This window comes from Acomys minous, assembly GCF_964271855.1.
Source record: "Acomys minous genome assembly, chromosome: 7".
Classification (NCBI taxonomy): Eukaryota; Metazoa; Chordata; class Mammalia; order Rodentia; family Muridae; genus Acomys; species Acomys minous.
In genome coordinates, this window is record NC_140488.1 from 5,105,214 (window position 1) to 5,111,349 (window position 6,136).

Genomic DNA, 6,136 nt, shown 5'->3' on the forward strand with positions numbered 1-6,136 from the left:
TTAGGTGGCCAGGTAAGGTGGCTCACGGCTGCAAGGCCAGCACCTGGGAGACAAAGGCAGGCAGATCTTTGTGAGTTCCAGGCCAGCCTGGTCTACAAAGGGAGTTCCAAGTCAGCCAAGGTTACACAGAGAAATCCCATCTCAAAGAGCCTAAAAAAAAAAAAAGTGTTAAGTGGAGGACATTTTGTAACAAGTGTTTGAAGGTTCCTTTTCAAAGTTTCTAGTGTCTGTCTTCATCATGGGTCAGGCAATTTCCTACCCGGAGGCACTGAGAAAAAAGGCCTGTGTCTCTCAGGCCAGGGTACAGTAGTGTCCATCTCTTAGCAGACAGGCAGCAGTTTGAGGTGTGCTTATACAGGGGTAAGGGATGCTTGGCAGTGACCCTTGGCTGCTGCTCCGAAACTTCCTGTCATCATCTGTGGAGGGCAGGGACCCAGGAGAATGGAATCTCCTGCTTCTAGATACCTGACTAGTTGAGGAGACACCACCGGGTCAGTAGCTATAGCCTTCCACACCCAGTTTGCTGAGGACATAAAACTGTGGCTGCTGTCCATGGAAGGGCAAGGCTGACCCAAGGGTTGGCTAGCATAGTATGCAGACTCTGGGCTCAACTTTAAGATGTTTACTGAGCACCACGAGATTTGTTTTAATGTAGTAAGAACTGAAACTGACCCATTTTCAGAAAAAAATGGTGACTTTTTCCCAGTCTTTAGTTGACCGGGACTTCATGAGCTTGTTTTGTTTGTGAATGATGCACAGATTATACTTGTTTTATCTGCGTATTGCTCCTCAATCACTTCCTCCTCTTCCTCCCCTTCCTCCCCTTTCTTTCACTCCTCCTCTTCCTCCTCATCTGTCTCTCTTAGGGATATGGTTGAGAGGTCAGCTTTCATGATGGAAGGGCAAGTGTTGTACATAGACATCACGTGCTGAGGAGCTACCTGCTGCAGGCACTGCCCCTTCCATCTTACCAGTAGCCGATGGAGAAACTGTCCCATTATCAGATGTGCCCTCTCAGCTCAGGCCACTTGTCTCCTGTGGTGGACAGGTGTCATGGGCACTTACAGGGATGTTGCTCTTTTTCAGTGTACTAGAAGGACCTGGGGAAAGGTTGCCTGCAAGTATCTGTTTGTTGGGAACCCCTTGGTGGGACTTCTTGCCATCTTTCTTGGCCTTATGCAACCAAGAGGAACATCGGGTAGGTAAAAGCCTCATCCATTTTTGGATGTGGCCCCGCACTTGAAAATGGAAATTGTGCCTCGCTCACCACAGCCACATTAGTCGATTTGCTCCTGACTGTATTCCCCAGGAGCTCTGGCTTGTCCCTCTGGAAGTTGAAGTAGCTATAGATCTAAAACAAAATGGATTAGGCTAGCCAATTTGAAACACAGCTATACTGACCACACCACATTCTCCTGGTCTTTTATTGTGATGCAGAAAATGGCAGAAGTGGCTGGCGAAAGGTGTGCTGTGCTGTGGCAGGACCCCAGTAAAGAGAAATGACTCATGTGTAAGGTGGTGACACATGTATGTGACATAAACTGGCTTCTCCTCTGCCTACCTGACTGCCTGTCTTCAGACATCTAAAGGGACAAACTGGAGTGCATTGTCAAAGTCTTGTACCTTTTAGTAAACAACACTGTCTGCTGAATGAGGAGCTTGAAGCACATTGTTAATGGGGTGTGTAGATAGGAAGAGGTTCTCTTCACAAAAATGGGAGACAAAGAAAAGCTTTGTAAGTTGCCATGATTTTCCAGTCTTCTCCAGAGCAGAGCTGGCAAAGAAAGGTCTTCCAGCTTTCCTTCTCAAAAATCTTCCGTGGGCTCCTTCTCCAGCTGCTGCTGCTGCTAGGAAGGGATATCTCAACCCTGAGGACCTGAGGAGCCCTGCATCCTGAGCCTTGCTTGTCTTCCTCCTCCTTCATCTTCTTCTTCTTATTTTGTTTGTTCAGTTGGTTTTTCAAGACAGGATTTCTCCATGTAGCCTTGGCTGTCCTGGACTCCCTCAAATTCACAGAGGTCTGCTTGTCTCTGCCTCCCACACGTGCTGGGATTACAGGCCTGCACCACAGCACCTGGCTTCCAAAATCTCCTTATCACCTCTTTTCTCATGACCACGTGACAAACCAGCAACAGTAGCAGCAGGAGCAGGAAGCAGCAGGAGAAAGAGCCAGGCTTGCTCTCTTGGGGCTCTGGTCTTTTTATCCCCTCTCTAGAGTCCCCAGAATTAAACTATCTTCAGCTGGCAGAACTGTGCCGCTGCCAAAGCACACAGGAGGCAAATAGTCTGCTGCTGTGGACAATCTGAAGCAGCCACATAGCCCACACCTGGGATTAAAACCAAAAGATGTTTACCTAGCATAACTGGGTTCTTTAAGACACCAAACATCTCGCTACAGCTTTGTCTTAGGCCAAGCAGGTTTGTAAGAAGTACTACATCTTATACACCTTTTCCAGTGGAGAGATGGGACAAAATCAGCAGATGTTATCATACAGTGGGACACAGTCAGCAGGAAGCTGTGCAAAGTTACACAGGGGAATCACAGGGCACCCTGAGAGCTTTATGGACTGAGCACATAGTGGCCTTGGTTCTGGTATTCACAGCCCCATGTGATTGGAAGACTTGAGGTCACAGGTTGTGGAGCCATAGCTCCTCCAAGGCCCTGGTCCCAGGCCATTACCAGCTCTACTAAGCATAATTCTGGTTTTAGAGAATGAGCTACATTCCTTCCTTCCCCATACATCAGTGCTTCTGGGTGGAAAGCTCCCAATGCCTGGCCCCAGGCTATTACTGGCTCTGCCATACAGGATCCTAATTTTGAGGAGAAGAATATAGTGCCTTGCCCATAGATCAGGGCCTTGGGGAAAGCCTCAGTTGATCAGGCCAGGCCTCAGAAGTTCCCTCATTTTTAATTATTATTTATTTTTAAAGTCCAGATGAGTTTACCGGTGTCTGATTATCCAAGAGACTCTTATGTCCTTCAACCTACAAATGCCTTCTACCATTGTGAAAAGAATTATCAGTACCCGTATTATAATCATAATATTGAACGGAGGTGGAGGATTGTAAAGCGGTTATATGCTGTAACTTGTACAGTGTGTCTTTGGCTAGTTTGGATGGGAAATCTATACAATTGGAGAGAAACAGCTGATACAAATAATTTGGAAACATTCCCTACTTTTTGGAGCAGAGGGACTTTCCAAGTAAATAATATATGTGGAGGGCTAATATAAGCACTGATTCCAAACATGTTACAGTTGTTTTTCCTCTCTAAAAGTCCCATAGATGATCATGAGTTCCAGAGCTGTGGCCAAAAGCCAAAGGTCTAATAGAGTCTTTTTTTTATTTGTAGACATTATAATAGGATGGGGTTCAATGAGGGGATCTCAGGATATCAAGCCTGACCAGGTGGGTATGTCCAGGACAATTCAACCAGCCTCTTAGGTTGTCCATCCAGAGGCACAGAGCCCTTTAAAACCACGTACCATGTTAGAGCCATGGAACACAGCACACAAAGGGGGATTGTGCTTTGAGAGCAGAGCATTGGCTCTTTATTGCAACCTGGGGACTATCTATCTGCTTGGGCAACCTGTGCATTGTTAGAAAACGGAAAATTCAAGTGATGAACGAAGTGCTATTTTAAACACTCTATATCCGTCTCCATCGACCTCAAAGCCATTAGCCTTATAGGTAATTAAGATGCAAGGGACACATAGGGACCTTCCAGTAACAAACATGTAGGGATAGTTGATGATATGCCAGAATCATTCAAGAAAGCAGTGCAAGGCAGCTCTTGAAATTAACCCAGAAGATCAGTTACATCAGTCTGATACTTTCAGTTATTATGTAATGAGAGTCAGATATTTTTAAAACTTTATTTGATATACTTTACAGGATGTTTTTAATTGCTTAACATGAACCTTATAAACTTTAACAGCATAATATTGCCTTTAATTTTTGTTCTTCATATACCTTATATAGCTTATGCATCTTCTGTGTACTTTAAATAACTTACTTGGGATTTTATAGGTTATGAGAAAGCTTCTTGGTTTTTTTGCACATATATATGTATCTATCTCAATCTTTATATACAAACCCTTATTTATCAAAATATTTTTATTTTAGCCACATCAAATTTTTATTTATTAATACCATGAGATTTAATAGTACTATAGAGAAAGCCCCATCCCACCTTTATAAAAAATTTCCTGAGAAGGCCAGCTTGGAACAACTAAGTACTCCTTAGGGAACTGAGACCCAACAGAGGCTACCTACCTTTAGCAGCTCTTTATTCCTAACAACTATAGCTTTTTGTTGTTGTTGTTTTTGAAATTTGTCAGCCATAAACTGTTAGTTTTTGGAAGTACTGCATTACTGTTATGTATCCTGTCAAATTGTATCAAAATTAAAGTACACAAAACATCAAAGTCACAACATAAACATCTCATTGGGTCCAGGAAGCTGATCTCATAGGTAGTTGATAGGGTGGGTGGAGAAGAGAGGAAGGATACATTGTAACTCTCTTCAAGGACATGTTACCAGCTCAGTTTTAGCCTTGATTTTTTTTATTTATCTCTTATGCTGCTCTGTTCTCCTTGTCCCTGTCACAGAGCCAGAAGGCTATTCTGACAGACTGACCCAGGAAAGGGGGTTAAAGGACGTATGGAGAAAGAAAAAACACCTATGAACCTGAAATGGGAGGGTCAAATCCCACTTTCTAGATTCAGCCCTTTGGCTTAAATGCCACAGGTCATTTTGAGAGCAACAGGTGCTCTGCTTGGATTGATGGGAGCTCATTAGACCTCCTTGTATCCAACAGAGTGTTTCCAATTAGAGGTCTGAGCTGGTAAAACCTAATGTGTAGAAATTAATCAGAGCAGAGGAGAAAATAGAAAAAGGACTTGGAGGTCAGAAATATTTTAGCATTGTCATTATGAAGCTGTGTCTGTCAGCGCCTGCCTGTGGCCTCTCAGGCACATTTGTCCTGCCTGATCTGTGCCACATGCCAGGCCATGGCTTTGGCTCACCTGCACTAGCAAGTGGCTCTCCTGAGAGGCTTGGGGTGGAAGAGGGTCTGGGGCCTAAGGCCAGGCTGCCAGGCTGCCAGTCACCCCACCCTTCGTGCCCCCAGCCACCAGCATCTAGGCCAGCTTAAAAAAAACCCTTGATGTGCTGAGGTGAGTTGATGGGTGGGGGCTCTCATTTTCTGAGAAGGGGAGGGGGCTGAGAGATAAAAGAGGGTAGGAGTGTGGGACCCAGAGGAGAGGAGGGAGTGGGCTGCTGTAGGGATGTAAAGCAAATGAGTGAGTGAGTGAGTGAGTGAGTGAGTGAGTGAGTGAGTGAGTGAATAAGCAAAAAAAAAAAAAAAAAAAAAAGCCCCCACACAGGTGAGCTTCCTCCCTGCTGTAGGTTCTGGTCACCTCCTGGAGCTAGTGCAGGGGCCTTCAAAACCACCAGGAGGGAGGGAAGAATTGGAGGATACAAGGGATGGGATAACCATTGAGATGTAACAAGAATAAATTAATAAAGGAAAACAATTTAAAAAAAAACCATCTGGTAGCTGCAGCTGTTCTTCCTAATTTTTATCGTTTTCACATATCTCTTCTTGTCTTTGGCCCATTGGTCTGTAAAACCCCTGCTGTGGTAGGAGCATTAGCTTAGAGGAACCAGTAGGAGCATTTTTGGAGGTTTTATAACTGTTTCACCAAAAAACAAAAACATAACACCAAAATAAAAAACCATTTTCCTTTTTCCTTCTGGCATCATGAAGTAATTTAAGCACTGATGTCATTTTTTGTTTTCAGGACCTTTTATTCCTACGCTTTTTTTGGTGCATTTTTTTTTAATGTTTTCTCCTCCAATCTGCTTTGGACTATGAAGTAACCAGAAATTTGGGGGTCTTGTACTGCAGTTAAAATAACCTCATCCTGTGGATCTAAGCAATTTTAAAGCAAATTTCCTAGTGCAAATTATCCCTCCCTTGCTTGCTCTTCCCTTGCTCTAAGCTCTGCCCCTGCTGGGGTAGGTGGTGTAGAAGCTTAGTTGGCCCTCATAGGTGTTGTTCTGTCTGTGAGTTTTACCTGCATGTTCTCATGCCTTTAAATTCACAGAAACTTTGTCAGGGAAGCAAGGGCAG